At 40.1% G+C, this 16,656-nt stretch overlaps 1 protein-coding gene across 3 annotated transcripts in view; it reads left to right on the forward strand.

Annotated features, from left to right (window-relative positions):
- Positions 1-16,656, forward strand: part of ccdc120a (coiled-coil domain containing 120a) — a 63,583-nt gene that overhangs the window by 29,614 nt on the left and 17,313 nt on the right. Inside the window, exon 1 of one of the 3 annotated variants that reach the window (XM_044350493.1) lies at positions 9,837-10,033. The exons of the other annotated variants lie outside the window; for them this stretch is intronic. The gene's annotated coding sequence lies outside the window, so the exon portion shown is untranslated. Of the gene's footprint in view, positions 1-9,836; positions 10,034-16,656 lie in introns of those variants that run through there. 3 annotated transcript variants of the gene reach the window in all.

The raw sequence follows: 16,656 nt of genomic DNA on the forward strand, positions 1-16,656 counted from the left end.
ATGTTAAAATGCCCAACTTTACAGCAGAAATAAACATGTTAACAGCCTGGTACAAAAAAACGGTTTGGGTCGCTAAGGCTAATTTCCTCTCTCATGACAACTGTACGGTGGGTGAATGTTTTTATAACTCACCCATTTAAGTTTTATTAAGCCGTAAACTTCTGCATAATGAAGGACATGGCTGCTTTGAGTGACAGGTCCGCCAGTGGCTAGGTGGCTTGTTTCAGCCGTTTGGCCCGCCTCTTTGCCCGTTTTTGATTGGCTGGGAGTTAGGTTGAGTCACGCACTGCCAAGATGGCGACGGCCGGAGCGGCTCGCTTTGAGCTTCAAAACCGCTCTTCAGAAACCAACGGGTGACGTCACGGTAACTACGTCCATATTTTTATACAGTCTATGGCAGTGACCCTTTCCTCTAAGGGGACAAGTGCCAGCAAAATTTCCCCCCCAAAGCATAACGGAGCCACCTGATCTCCTCACTGTAGGGGTCAAGCATTCAGACCTGGACCAGTTTTTCCTTCAATTTGTCACCCATCTATATATTAAGGGTATAAGGGTCTGCAAAGCACAAATAATGTTTGTTTGTTTTTTTACAAATATTTGTTTCATACAGATACCTTAGAAACTATTTGTTTTCAGGAAGAAAAAAAAAACACGTCAAATACCAGCATGCAGGTCGGTTACATCGCTATCTCAGTGTCTCTCCTCTTACGTCTATCAGCAGGTCTCAACGAGGGGAGTCACATCCACCTGCTACATGATGCACGTTTCCTTATTTTGAGTTGGGGAAGTGCTCCCAAGAGACTCTCCATGACCTGTTGTTCCCCTTCTCCTTTCCACAAAGTTCGGTTGTAACAAATAGGCAATAAATGAAAAGTGCAAAGCAATAATAGCCTTTTAAGTTCTTCCCTACATGTTACACAGTGTGCTGTCTCTGTGTTATGGGTGTATAAATAGGTAGAGGTCTGTCTGCAGTGAGGCGATGAGTAAAGTTTTAGTTCAGTAGTCAGCGCAGTCGTCTATGATCTGGGAGACCTCCTTCGTAAGGTAGTTTATTCATGAACATTTATTTTAACACTTTCATTTTCTAAAATTAAAAATGTAATAAAAACAAAAATACAAATTAATTTGAATACAAATAATTTTGGTGCTCCAACAAATACAGATACAAATACATATACTGGGCTTTCTGCACATCTCTAGTAGGTAGGAAGGAGAATCGTTTCAAACCATAAAGGAACATTTAATCAATCACACTTTACTCCAATCTTACTGTTCTTGTAATAATAAAAATAAAACCTAATGTCTCTTTCTGTGAGAAAGGGTCTTTTGTTTACTTACTTCTTCTCTTTGAGGGTTTAATTTTAAGTTTAGAATCGGCTTTATGTTCATGGTTACAGCACGTGTTATGACAGTGAGGGTCCTCACAAGTATAGTGACAACGTGTGTGTGTGTATGTGTGTGTGTGTGTGTGTGTATGATGAGTTAAAAGATGAAAATCTAAATTTATCGGATTTAATATTCAGCTCTGACCTCCTGCTCACACTCCCCTCCTCCTATTTAAATCTGTTTTCATTCCTTCATCCTCCTCTAATCTCTCTATATTTCTTTTTTTTTTTTCCCCCCAATTTCAATTTGCTTTATTTACATGCCGTATAAAGACATTCATGTTGCCAAAGCATCCAGAGAGCCAATCAGAGCGCAGGAGGAGGAAGCTGTTTTCAAAACACAGAACATGAAATAAAATCCAGAGAAAATCTCAAACTGGAACAAAACCAAAGAAAATGTGTTTGACAGAGAAACAGCTGCGGAGAGTTTCACACAGTCAGAACGAACAGGTTCAGTGCTGAGAGTCAAACGATGTGACCGTTAGAAGATCCCTTCATAATGTACTGACAATGGAAGCGATGGAGGACAAAACCCACAGTCCTCCTTCTGTGTAAACATGTATTAAAAAGTTTATCTGAAGCTAATATGAAGCTTCAGCGTCCAAATGAGTCAAATCAAGTAGATATCTTTCAATGTTACAGTCTTTTTAGTGTCAAAGTCCCTCTTTTTGTTACTATACTTCCACCTGCAGCTCAACAGGGAAACACTGTCCGAGGAAACACAAAGAGGGAATTTGATGCTAAAAAGACTGTAAATGTGTCAGATATCCACTTGATATGACTAACTCAGACTGATGAAGCTGAATATAACAACTTTTAAATGACTGTATGTGGACACACTGTGGATTTTAGCCTCCATCACTCAAGGGGATCTTTTAATAGCCCCGTCAACCCTGGTTAGGAGTGATTTCCTACTCTGAGAAACTTGATAAATACAGATCCTGATCCAGGTTTGTGATCGTTCCCTGTTGGTAGAGAAATTAAAGACTGATGTTGAGGAATTGAGACACAACTGGACAATCAGAATCATGTAAACAGGGAGATGAATCGCCATCAGACCCAGAATAAGATCAAAACCAGGATACTAACGTTCATGTAAACGTACTGAATAATTAAGAATTATAAAAATCTTATTAATTGACGTGTCTGCATGTTTCTGTCTGTTCGTTGTGAGTTTGAAGACTCTGAAAATGTTGGAACAAACCTCAGAGTTCATGTTGTTTTTCTGACCAAGTTCACCAGAAAAAAAAAGTGTTGGTTAGTGGTTGTGACAGATTGAGTCTAACTGTCTGATGGAGAGACAGAGTGAGAAAACACACACGTGCACACGCACACGCACACGCACACACACACACACACACACACACACACACATAGACACACACACACACACACACACACACACACACAGCTCCGGGCGTTTCATATCAAAGCAAAACATGCACTGTTTGAAGCTCTCCCTCTCTCTCTCTCTCTCTCTCTCTCTGTGTCTCTTTGTGTCTCTCGCCCACTGCTCTCATTCTCTCCCTCCAGTAGCAGCAGACACAACAGAACAGAGAGCATCATGGGAAGGAGATCAGGATCTCATCTCGCCATCAGGAGTCCAAAATGGCACTAAAATTTCCAGCTGAGAGTTTCCTTACGGACACTTTTACTGAGAAACTGCTGACATCACAGACGATGATGTCATCCATCACGAAAAAGGTTATGGATGACATCATGTCTCATGAATCACACAGAGCTGATCGATATGTCCACAGGGATCGTGTGGTTTTAGAATAATCAGTTTGTCATTCACATGAAAATATTCTTTGACAAGTTATTGACATTTTGTGGAGGTTTATTTTTTTGATTTCTGCGTTATCGGAAAATATAAAGAAAAGCAAAATATGAGAAAAGAAAAAGGTTCGATCTCAAAAATCAATCTCTAACTTGCTGTTATAAGATTCCAGTGCTCAGAATGTAGATAGGAGGACCAATCAGGTTCCACCTTTTTACCAGGTGACCTCACTGCTCTGTGACTGTGGTTAAAGGAGCTGAAATGTTGTTCAATCTGAAGTTTTGAAACCTCCAAATTGATTATTTTATCAAAATCATTACGTACGACGCTGATACAAACACCAACTGAGTTAAAATCAGCTTTTATCTTGTTTGAACTCAGTGAAAAGCAGATTTTTACCTTTTATCTGCTTTGCTAGTCAGCTAGCTAGCTGAGTTTAATTACACTGTTAGCAGAGTTGTTAGCAATATGGTAAATGAACTGCATTTATATGGTGCTTTTCTAGTCTACCGACCACTGAAAGCTCTTTACAACACATGCCAGCTGTCACTCATTCACACACACTCACACACACTCACACAGCATTCTGGGCTTCAGTATCTTGTTCAAGGACACTTCAACATGCCGGGAATCGAAGCATCGACTGTCTGATCCACAACCGCCACTTACTATGACAATAAATACTGTTATTATTAGTGACTTAAGTTACTCTGATTTAACAAATAACAGCAATGAAAGCTAAAATATGAATTAAATGCTACGAGCTGCTAGCTGGTTTGTGTGTGTTTAAAGTCATAACTTGAGTCCTGCAGCAGTCGCAGAGCTCAGACACTGACAGAGACCACAGTTTGTCAGAAAAGATGTAGACATAGAATACGGGAGCAGAAAATAACAAGAAAGGCTCTGAAATGACGAACAACAGACAGAGAGAAGCAGTGAAAAACAAACAAACAAACAAAAACAAAGTAAAGCAAGGAGAAGAAATATCAGCAAATTAATGGAGAAACATTTTTGAATGTTTTTTCTGATGGTCATGAATTTTGTTGTTTTTAAAACTTTATGAATGGTTCTCCACCTGATCTAGAAAACCCTGTTTAAAATGTGACATTATGTATTCAGAGTACATACTGTATATCAGTTTTTATAAAATGTCAAAACTTTGAACCTCAATAACTCAAAACCAGTCAGAATGCAGATAAAAACTAATAATTCTGTTAGTGATTATTTCATGAAGATGTAAAGAAATGATAACTGGATTCTAAAGAGTATTTTTGGTTTTGTGAATAACTGACAGACAGCTGAGATATTCAGAGTTAATCAGCTGCATATTGTCTTTTTCGGGCGGCTCAGTAGTGCAGAGTTGTACAAACCATCATCTGTGCTGTTATTGGATTGAAAGGTTTGTTATTGCTGACGCAGCGATGCTCATCACCTGCTGCAGCTGACTCTCTCTCAGACCGAGGAGCTGCTTTTACACCTCAAATGTTTTATGGAGAGTGGAAAAACTCTTCTGGTAGTCATAATAACTCACAGACATGAAACACATATTAATATCATTCAGTGTGACTTCATTATCTCTGGTGTCCATCGCTAATAAACCTCCATGAATCTACTTAGAAATCCTGCCTGAGAATCATCACATTTAAAAGTTTTCTTCAGTAAAAGTAATCCAGTGACAGTCGTCTGTACATCCGTGTTTCACTGCTGATTCAGCAGACTTTTAATGGAAATATTTGACCGAATGTGAACAAATACGGTCTAAAAAAAACGAGTCTAAAAAGAGAACAGCAGTACCTACCTGTAGCTGACATTATGACGGCACATTTGAGTCAAATTTCACACTGAGCTGATAAAATGCAAAAAAAAAAAAAGTTCAGTTTTCAGTGTCAGTGAGTCTGAACGTCAGTCTGATAACTGAAAATTTGTAAAGACAAAAATAACTAAAACCACAAAGTCAGAGAGATTACAGAGTTCATGATGGTCATAACTGTTCCCCGTCCTGTGTGTATGTGTGTGTATGTGTGTGTGTGTGTGTGTGTGTGTGTGTGTGTGTGTGTGTGTGTGTGTGTGTGTGTGTGTGTGTGTGTATATGTGTGTGTAATCTTGGATACAGTTTCTTGTCCACATAACATTTAAACCGTCAGAGTCTTTGGGCTCGAAGCTGCTATTTATCTCTCTCTCTCTCTCTCTCTCTCTCTTTCTAATGACTACTCTCTCGTCCTGAATTAAAAGCCAGCTCTCAACGGCTGCTCTGATTGGACGATAATGACTAATGCTGTGCAAATGTTCTCGAGGACCAGTTAAACCACACGTCCCAGTAAACCGTATTCATCCGACTCTAGAGTTACATCTCGCTGTTTCTTTAAGAGTCTCTCTCATCCTAACAGACTTTAATATAACGTATGAACAGAACGTAGCATTATTATCAATACTGAAACATGATGATATGTGTGACATCTCAGCATTGACACCGTAATGTTACTGAGGGTTCATCTCTCTCTTATTTTCTGTGTATCAAGGCTTTTACAGTATTTCTGTTTCTGAAGTAAATCATGAATGTGAACAGACGTCTGTGAACCACAAACAGACTGTATCCTCTGAAGGGAGGCTCAGAGTACGCCTAGTAGTCGGGTCGGATCGAGGTCGGATCATGTTCCCACCAGAGTTGGTTTGGGGAACGGACTGAGACCACTTCCTCTAAGGGCGTTTTCACACCTGCACTTTTTAGTCCGGTTGAACTGAACTCTGGTTCGTCTGAACACAGTCATGGTCCCCGGAGCAAAACAACCACACAGAGACCCTTTAGAGGAGGTGGTCCCAAACAAACTCTGGACTGGAGCGGTTCGTTTGAGCTGGAACCTGATCCGACCTCTATCTGACCCACCCAGATAGCACACGGAAGTGGGGCAATGATGCGGCACTGCTGGTCTTCTTCTGGCAAATATGGCCCAAATATCCCACATCAAATGTGGACCTTTTTTTTTGGTAAAGATGCGGTGCTCTCAGCTATGTGTACTCTGGATGTGGGCCACTTCTGTTTTATCTGGTTTGTTCTTGCTCATGGCCCAGATCTGGGAAACAGGAACGGACCTGTCGGTTGTGAGCTGGATCTGAGCCACAGCAGTTTTACTATCTGACCCGACTACTGGGTGTTCTCTGCATGTTTTAGCTAAACGTCTCCCGTAGCCAGGTGTGCTTTTATGCTGCGATGAGGATGAGTGACTTGCTAACAACTAGCTGGAGAATGAATGGAGGTCGGACCTGGACTAACACAATGTAGTACGTTATATTTACGTTCTTGCTCTCGCCTCTGACACATCTGACCAACGAGTGGAGTGAATGTTCTCGTGTGTCGTGCTGCATTTTGGCTCATTTGGATTTTTCTCTGTGTGAAAAGAAACTGAAGTTCACCAACTCATCAACTGATTCAGACCAGAGCAAACAAACTATAGGTGTGAAAACGCCCTAAATGGTCTCAGTACGGGTGTTTTGGTTCGCAACCGAGTGCGATTACTGTGTTCAGACCTGCATCAGTGAATTGTACCAAGAAGGAAAACAAAGCAGAGTCCGATTCAACCGGACTGAAAAGCGCAGCTGTGAAAACGTCCTCAGTGTGGATGAACTCTCCGTGTTGTTCCAGCCTTGGAGACTGATGAGTGTGAAATCACTTAATTTGCCACATGTGTAATAGTTTCTGACACATTATTGTATAATAACATAACTGCTGGTGCACAGTAGCTCTCAGCGGTGCAGCTCAGTCTTTAGTGGTACGTGGTCAGTCAGAATGAGGCTGAACAAAGATTTAATGGAGATACATGAAAGTAAAATTGATTTCATGGAGCAGAGGCTTTGACTCATTATTCTCAGTTTCTTGTTAGAGCAGCTGATAACAGCACAGTAAAGAGTCAGACTAAATAATTTAAATAGATTATAACCTGTATTTTAATGGGATATGATGTATTTTAAACATATAACTGCTTTTACTGCATCAACTGGACATATTTCTTATCAAAATGTCCAAACAGTGATATCCTGACATTATTACATAAATTGTAGTGGTGGAAAGTAACTACTAAGTACAATACTTGTGTACATTTAGTCAGGTACTTAAGTACAATTTTGAGGTACTTGTACTTTACTTGAGTATTTCCATGTGATGCTACTTTCTACTTCCACTCCACTATATTTCAGAGGGAAATATTGTACTTTCTACTCCACTACATTTATTTGACAGCTTTAGTTTCTTTTCAGATGAAGATTTAACACAATGGATAATATAACAAGCTTTTAAAATACAACACATTGTTAAAGATGAAACCAGTGGTTTCCAACCTTTTTGGCTTTTGACGTCTTACAAAAAGCAGTGTGTAGTCGGGGTCACATTTCACATGTCTATGAGTTGTTAACAGCTCCACCAAATAGTGATTTTTCCCTCTAAACTTCTCACATGCTTTCATTTACATAAATGTTCAAATGATCCAATATTTCAGCAAAAATCAAAGATTAGAGAAAAAGTCCAAAAACTGAAAACAGATTTGTGTATCAGAACTTTGTTTTTTCTTCTTTCCTCTCCCATTAATCATCTCACCACCCCTCAGATTTATCTGCTGACCCTTTGGAGGGGCCTGACCCCTAGGTTGGGAACCACTGGACTAAACTAGCTAACTGTATATAAAGTAGTGTAAACTAGCTCCACCTCCAGCAGCTACAACAGTAACATGCTGCTCTAACACTGATGCTTCACTATTAATAATCTAATGATGTCATATATAATAATATATCAGTCAGAGGGACCAAACCACTACTTTTACTGCAATACTTTAACTACATCAAGCTCATAATACTTATGTACTTTTACTGCAATACTTTAACTACATCAAGCTCATAATACTTATGTACTTTTACTGCAATACTTTAACTACATCAAGCTCATAATACTTATGTACTTTTACTGCAATACTTTAACTACATCAAGCTCATAATACTTATGTACTTTTACTGCAATACTTTTACTACATCAAGCTCATAATACTTATGTACTTTTACTGCAATACTTTAACTACATCAAGCTCATAATACTTATGTACTTTTACTGCAATACTTTAACTACATCAAGGTCATAATACTTATGTACATTTACTGTAGTAGGATTTTTCATGCAGGACTTTTACTTGTAATGGAGTATTTTTACATTGCTGTATTGGTACTTTGTGAGGATCTGAGTACTAACAGTTCTGGTCTTTGGTCTGAACTCTGATCCCTGCAGGATTATTTCCCGCCTCCCTCCTGCTGAGAACCTGTGGAGCTCTGAATGTGAAAACAGAAGGTGTTTGAATGTGAATGGTGTGTGTGTGTGTGTGTGTGTGTGTGTGTGTGTGTGTGTGTGTGTGTGTGTGTGTGTGTGTGTGTGTGTCTCTTTTGTTCTGCTAATGCTGGTTTGGGGGCTGTTGTTGAAGATCTTGGCAGAAGCTAAAACCTCACATCAAACACATCAGCTGTTCTTCTTCTGTGGTGTTTCACACTGTCAGAGCTTCATCAAGCTGCTGCACTGAGACAGAATCTGACCTATTTCAAAGTAAAAGTACACATGCTGTTTTGTTTTTTATTTTTTCTTTATTTTCTTTAACTTCTTTAACTCGAATTAGTCATACATGATATGTGAATGTGACCTGATCTCCATGTTAACAAACTTATTCAGATTTTCATAAAGTGTTTCTTGGATTAAACAGAAAACTTTAACGCCTCCTGCAATCTTTTATTTTCATTTTTTATTGACTTTTTCTTATTAAATTAATTCACCTCAAGTTTATTGTCAGCATACTTGTAAACCGTCGTGTTTTTGCTGATACATAATGGATCCTGCTAAAGGTTAGAGATGTTTCATGTTTCCTGTTGCTTTAAACAGTCAGAAGCCATCAGGCCCGAATACACTGAAAGCGTCTGACATGTTTTGGCCGAACGTGCACCAAGCGTGTTATGAGGTGCATCAAACTGACTTGACGCCTCTACTCCGACCTTGTTTCAGTTTTAGAGCATCATATGAGGACCCAGCGAACAAAACTGTTTTCTCTGCAGCCAAAAAAGAGAGAGAGAGCAGCGGTTGAGAGAACAAAGCGGTGAAAGAGAGAAATATGATGTTATTTTCTGTTTGTTTCATGTCGGTTACATTCTAAAGCAGAAATAAATAACCATCAAACACTCAGATGATTTACTGCATTTCTCCTTTTCATTCATTCATTACATCCAACTCACGCAGCAGTAAAGATGAAGAACAACAGGACAAATCTGTGTTGCCTCTGTGATGCCTGCAGTGCATCACTGCAGCATCAAATGACGTCCCGTTTACTTAACCATCAAAATCATCAAATTATTTCCATGTCAGGTCCTAAAAAATTTAATAACATCACTGCAAAGTTCGATTTCCATCAAATAACATCAAAATTCTGCCTTCTTTGGTTCAAAGTTGAATGATAAAATATATTTTTGTCATGTTGCCCAAAACTTCTGCAATATTTGTCACATTCAGGAGAATGATCGAGGAGATTTTTTATTCAAGAGAAATCGGAGTGGACTTCCTGTGAGATCTTCTGAGGTGTTCCTTTAGTCTTATTTTGAAATGTCAGACAGGAAGTGGTGCATGTGTGTGTGACAGCAGGTAGTTTGACGGCTCAGATTGAGCAGAGATCAGTGTGAGTGTGTCTGCGCTCAGAGACACACACACAGAGGAGACAAACAAGAGTTTAACTCAACAGTTTTAAGTTCAGTTCGCTGACTGAAGCTGTTTTTTTTTATTCTGGATTTAAACCTCCTGAAGACATTTATTGTGGAGACTGAAGCTGCTGCAGACAGGATGTTTGACTCTCTCCAGGTATTCACAAACCACTGCAGACTCTCATTCACTTCATGTTTCAATCTGGAGCTTAAAGATGCAGAAAATCAGACCTCAGGATGTTTTAATGTTTTATTGTCTTCACTTCGCCTGGTTGTTGTTGTTGTTGTTGTTGTTGTTATTTTTTCTGTTTTTTTTATTTTTTTTATTCTCTTCTGGAGTGAAACAGTTTTCCCTGCAGGACGCTTCTCTGTTCTCACGATATTTAAAGTACTCTGTAATATTCCGGCAGTGTTTCTGTCAGCAGCGCCGGCTGTGGAGTCTTTTTTTTTTTGACAGACTTGTGTTTTTGGTTTGAGGAAGGGCTGGACAGAATAACAGAAACGGACACATGAGCTCAGAGTTGTTGACGTGTTCTCTCACATCATGTCAGATCTCAGCTGTTGCTTCAGGGGCAGATTTAAGGATTTCAGGGGGGCCGGGGCCTCTCTGATATCCTTTTTTTTTGCTGAGAGCAGTTTTCTGTTGTTTCTTGAGGGTTCAGGCCAAAAAATAGGACGTCATCAACCTGTGAATGGATGCAAGGTAATGTTATTAACACTGCAGCTGCTTGAGCTTTGCAGTGATTGCTTCACTTTCCCTCTTTATTGGGGGGGAAGGTGTGTTTAGGTGCAAAGTCACGGTGACTGTCATATGTTAAGAATTTATTGCCACATCTGGCCTGCAAATTAATTTTTCCCCCAGTTTCCAGTTTTTCTTTTATTTAAGAGTCATCATTTGAATTTCAAGCAAAATCAGCAAATGTGACATTTAGCAAGTTGCTCCTCTGAGACCATAAACTGGCTAAATGTTAAATGGACTGCATTTATATGGAGCTTTTCTAGTCCTATCAACCACTCACTTTATAATGCATCCTATCATTCACTCATTCACACACACATTCATACACTGATGGCAGCGGCTGCCATGCAAGGCGCCAACCTGCTCATCAGGAGCGATACAGCGCTTCCTATCCAAAGCACCCCACAATGTTTCTGTGCTCACCTGTTCACACACACACTCACACGCTGCCATCGGGAGCAATTTGGGGTTCAGTATCTCTGTCTAAAGACACTTCAACATGCAGGACCGGAGGAGCCGGGGATCAAACAACCAACCTTCTTGATTAGTGGACGAGCCGCTCTACCTCCTGAGCCACAGCCGCCGCTGTAAATTCATACAGGCGTCTGTTTCTCTCCATCTAGACTAAAAGGGCTTTTCCAAAATGGCCTCCAGAGAGTGTAAATCTGAAAATGCCAGTTTGGTGTTCGAATGTTTACGGGGGAAACTGAGCTTTTTTAGAAACGCTGTCAGATCGGTGACAAAACAGATGGCGGCAGTAGCGCGGCGTTTCATTGAAAGAAGAAGAAACACAATAACAACGATGGCGGACGGCGTCATGCGAGTGTTGTTCTCTTTATTGTCTACTTTGACAGTTTGTTTAGAGTTAAACGTATTTATCTACCACCTTTCTCTGCTGAACCTGTTGAAATCTGCTCACAATAAACTAAATGTCAGGAAGCCGCCGCAGAAATGGAAACAGTTTACTGTTTTTTTCTTCGCTGGTTTTCTTTGACTGACTTGTTCGTGTGTCCTCTGCACCAGTAGGAGGAGAATTACCTGTTTTGGCGTTTTAATGTGGATGTTGGTATTTGCAGAAATGAGCTGAAACTCCTGCGGTGGATGCATGTTGCTTTTGCACGAAAATGGCATTTTAGAATTTAGCCGGCTTAATGTAGACGTAGTCTGATTTACCGCAGCACACCTGACCCCCTGATGTTAAAGACGGACAGCCTGACCGATGGATCCACATGATTAGAGTTTTATATTCTGTCATAGGGCCCTCTCATTCAGGCCCCCGGGCAGTTTCGTCTTATCTGATGGTAAAGTGCTGCTTCCGTTCTGTGTTTCAGGAAGACAGTGATGTCATGGGGTGACATCACACTGTCTTCACCTGTAACTCCTCCCATTAATTGGACATATTTAGACCTTCGGACCTGAGCCGCAGCCCTCTAATTGATCTAAATGTAGTCTGCCGTTTACCTCATGATCATCATGACTAAAGATATACACAGTTGTCTATGTGATAACATAGGGTTGTAAAATTCTGTCTGTGACAGATCAGCGTTTTGGTGTCGGATAAATCTGCGTTATTTTAAGCAGCCTTTCAGACTGAACACAGACCAGATCCAGGAAGTCCAGTTGAAGTAACAGATCAGTGAACGTGAAGGTTTATCAGACTAAAACACACACACTCTGAATATTTAAATCCCGTATTTGCATCTCTTTGTCTGCAGCTGCAGCCTTTCATCACCCACTCCTTGTGTGTGTGTGTGTGTGTGTGTGTGTGTGTGTGTGTGTGTGTGTGTGTGTGTGTGTGTGTGTGTGTGTGTGTGTGTGATCATCTCCAGGCTGTTTGATGTGTTAAACTTGTGTCTGGTTGTTGTTGGCATGGACTCAGTGCAGTTAGATGACAGCCAGCAGGTCAGTGAGTGAAGTAAACACACTAACATCATGTCTTCCATAATCTCAGACTGATTTTCATGTCGCATAACAATGAATGAATTTTAAAGGGATAGTTCAACATTTTTGTAAATCCTCTTCATCGTCTTCTTCTGTCTCTGTGTGTTCAGTACAGAGTAGGAGGGTTGAGATTACATACATTTCTAACAAAACGTCTGCATTACAAAGTGATGATGGAGGCAGGAAGGCTATAATGAAAAAACACTATTCAGGTGCATTATGGGTAATGTAGGATCCAGTGTTTTATCCACCTCTCCTGCTCAGATTTTAAAGTCCAACTAGTTTATAGAAGAGACACTGAATAACCGGAACACTAGCTGCTTCAATAGAAATAAATGAGACTAATGAGAAAAATGACACAATAGGTCATAATATCAGTTGCCCAAAAACAACCTATAGTTAAGTTTGAATGACAGATGCCATCTAGCAGCCGTAGTACAGTTCAGATGATGTATTGCATATACATCACCGGCCACTTTATCAGGGACACCTGTTCATCTGCTCGTTAATGCAAAAATCTAATCAGCCAATCACGCGGCAGCAATTCATTTAAGCATGTACACATGAAGTTCAAACCGAGCATCAGAAAGGGGAAGAAAGGTGATTTAATTGACTGTGAATGTGGCGTGGATGTTGTTGCCAGACCGGCTGGTTTGAGTATTTCAGAAAATGCTGATCTACTGGGATTTTCACACACAAACAATCTCTGGTTTACAGAGAATAATCCAAAAAAGGAAAATATCCAGTGAGCAGCAGTCCTCTGGACGAAAATGCCTTGTTGATGACAGAGGTCGGAGTAGAATGGCCAGACTGGTTCGAGCTGATAGAAACGCAGCAGTAACTCAAATAACCGCTCGTTACAACCGAGGTGTGCAGGAGAGCATCTCTGACATGTAAAACCTTGAAGCAGATGGGCTACAGCAGCATTAGACCACAGCAGGTGTCACTTCTGTCAGCTAAGAACAGGAAACTGAGGCTACAATTCTCACAAGCTCACCAAAATTGGACAATAGAAGACCGGCCTTGTCTGAAGAGTCTCGATTTCTACTGTGACTTGGCAGATTTGGATCCATCCTGCCTTGTATCTACGGTTCAGGCTGGTGATGGTGTAATGGTGACACTTTGGGCCCTTTAATAGCAATTGATCATCGTTTAAAAGCCACATACCTACCTGATCACTGTTGCTGACCATGTGTAACCATCTCCTTGTAGCTACTTCCAGCAGTATAACACACCATGTCAGAAAGCAAAACACATCTCAAACTAGTTTCTTGAACATGACAATGAGTTCACTGTACTCAAATGACCTCCACAGTCACCAGATCTCTATCCAGTGGAGCACCTTTGGGGATGTGGTGGAATGGGAGATTAGCATCATGGATGTGCAGCTGACAAATCTGCAGCAACTGCATGATGCTATCATGTCAATCACGGACCGAAATCTCTGAGAAATGTTTCCAGCAACTTGTTGAATTTATGCCACAAAGAACTGAGGCAGTTCTGAAGGCAAAAAGGGGATCCGACCTGGTGTTGGCAAGATGTTATAAAGTGGCCAGTGAGTGTATATATGGACGTATTTCCTCATCCAGGGGAGGAGGGTGGATGGAGGCATTAAACTAACACTGGATTTTGCCACAGGAGTCTGCTGTCCTGTTTCCAGCCACAAGTCGGGACAGTTTTTTAAATACTGTAACTATAATCGTCCCCTTAACCTTAACCCTGTGGTTATTATTGTAGCCATGATGACGAAGGTGGCGTAACTTTAAGGAAGTAGTAGCTTTAACCCACACCACGTTTCTCTGACCTCAACAAAGTGATCATTTTAACCCAAATCATGATCTTTCCTAACTGCAAAATGTCACTAAACAAAAATCCTGAGGATATAATGTTCACTTTGGTAAACATGTCATCATCCCAACACACTGAATCACTGGAGGACTGACCTAAAAGATGTGGTTTAAAAAATATTTTTGTTGTTTTGCAGAGAAATGTGATGACTGAGCAGCTGCACATTACCTGCATGGATTTTATCAGCTGCCCAATCACAGACCTGCACTACCTGAGGGGAGAGTAAAGGAGTCTGAAAAAAAAACCTAAATATTCAGTTCATGAGTGAAGCAGCAAATCTTCCAGTTGGAGAAACTAGAATCAGATCAAGTTTTTATAACAAACAACCAACTGACACTCTGTTATTAAACCCCCCAGATTCACAGAAATACAGTTAACATCCCACAACCCTATTACGGATTAAAAAACAATATATTTGATTATTTTATTGTTATTGTTATTATATAACAAATTTAGTATCATATAATAGAATCACACATCTGGAACTGAAGAAACAATATTTAGTCCCTCACGTAGGAAGGTAAAATCACAGAAAATATGATCATAAAGTGAAGATTTTGTGAATAAAAACAAAACTAAAATTGTACAAAGTTTGCTTTGTGGTTCAAAATGTTAAATATGCAAAAAAACAACTCAAAAGACCTCCTGAGAGCCGTCTGAAACATAATGTGATCAGATAAATGAACCATAAACGAATTAGTCCACATATCTGAGGCTTTCTGCAGCCAGATGATAAAAATCTGAGTCTCCCCAACAAATTAACTGTAAATGTGACATTTCCTTAAAGATACTGAACCAGCTGAACTGATACCGATCGGGTTTATATCAATCAGCCCGCTGATGAATGAAACGAAGGCTGGAGCTGCTGAAGGTCTGAAAAGTGAAGCGGAGGACAGAAGGCTGCAGACGGCAGGTCTGAACACGAACCAACAGGACACAGGAATGTGTGGAGGGGAGGAGGGGGAGAGCCGAAATAACAGAAGGGAGGAGAGGAGGAGGCCATTTGTCAGAACATTTGGTGTGTGTGTTTGTGTGTGTGTGTGTGTGTGTGTGTGTGTACTAACAGGAAGCAGTAACACGTCATTACCATCAGAAAACAACCACTTTCTCTGCTGCAGCAAACATAAACTAATCACTAAGTGCTTTGATGCCCAAACATGTAGCTGGCTTAAAATTTGTCAAAAGACGCTGCATTTGTGCAGACACATCTGAAAGGTTTATGCTAGATACACTAGTTCTGTTAGGTGTACCTGATCATATTCTGATTTTAATTAGCCTTTCTTTTCTTTGTGTGACAATATGGTCAATTACGGATGACGTTGCAGCTCTAAAAAATAAGTTTATTTCTGGTAAAACAAAAGCACTTTGCAGCAAATCTGAGCACAAGTGGCATAAGATCAAATTGCAGGTTTATTATAAGATGCTCAGTAAATATAACAAAGTAATGAAAAAATCTACACTAGCACTACTTTTCTCAAATTAATACTGAAAATTCTCTGTTTTGCACAATTGATAAATTGGTTAATCCTCTTAGACCTAAATAAATACCTGCTGAGCACCACTCCTCAGACAAATTTAATGACTTTGCCTCATACTTTAAATATAAATTTCCAATTTTAGGAATAATATTGTGGCTTCCTCTGTTGGTGGGTGTGCCGTCTCTTCTTCCGCTGTCTTAATTCAGTGCCCACGTGCTCTGTCCAACTTTGCTCTTATTCAACATAGTGACTTACAAGAAGTGGTGCAGCAGTGAAGTTATGCAATATGTGCTCTTGACCCAGTGCCTACTAAGTTGTTCAGAAATGTTTTCAGTTGTTTTGGTAGATGATGTCCTTTAGATTGTTGATGCCTTCCTACTGGCTGAACTCTTCCCCACAAGTCTCAGACATGCTGTTATAACACCATTGTGTTTTTTTAAGAACTACAGACCAATCACAAACCTTCCTTTTCTAGGAAAAAATCTTAAAAAGATTGTATACCAACAATTACATATGTATCTGTTATATAACAATTTGTTTGACATTGACCAATCTGGTTTCAGAGTTAACCACAGTACAGAAACCGCCCCGGTCAGATTTCAAGTCAAGTCAAGTCAGTTTTATTTATATAGCGCCACACAACAGAAGTTTTCTCAGGGTACTTTTCACATAGAACAGCTCTAGACTCTTTAATTTACAGAGACCCAACATTCCCCCATGAGCAGCACTTGGCGACAGCAGCAAGGAAAAACTCTCCTTTAACAGGAAGAAACT

This window comes from Thunnus albacares, chromosome 5 (assembly GCF_914725855.1).
Source record: "Thunnus albacares chromosome 5, fThuAlb1.1, whole genome shotgun sequence".
In the NCBI taxonomy this organism is placed as follows: Eukaryota; Metazoa; Chordata; class Actinopteri; order Scombriformes; family Scombridae; genus Thunnus; species Thunnus albacares.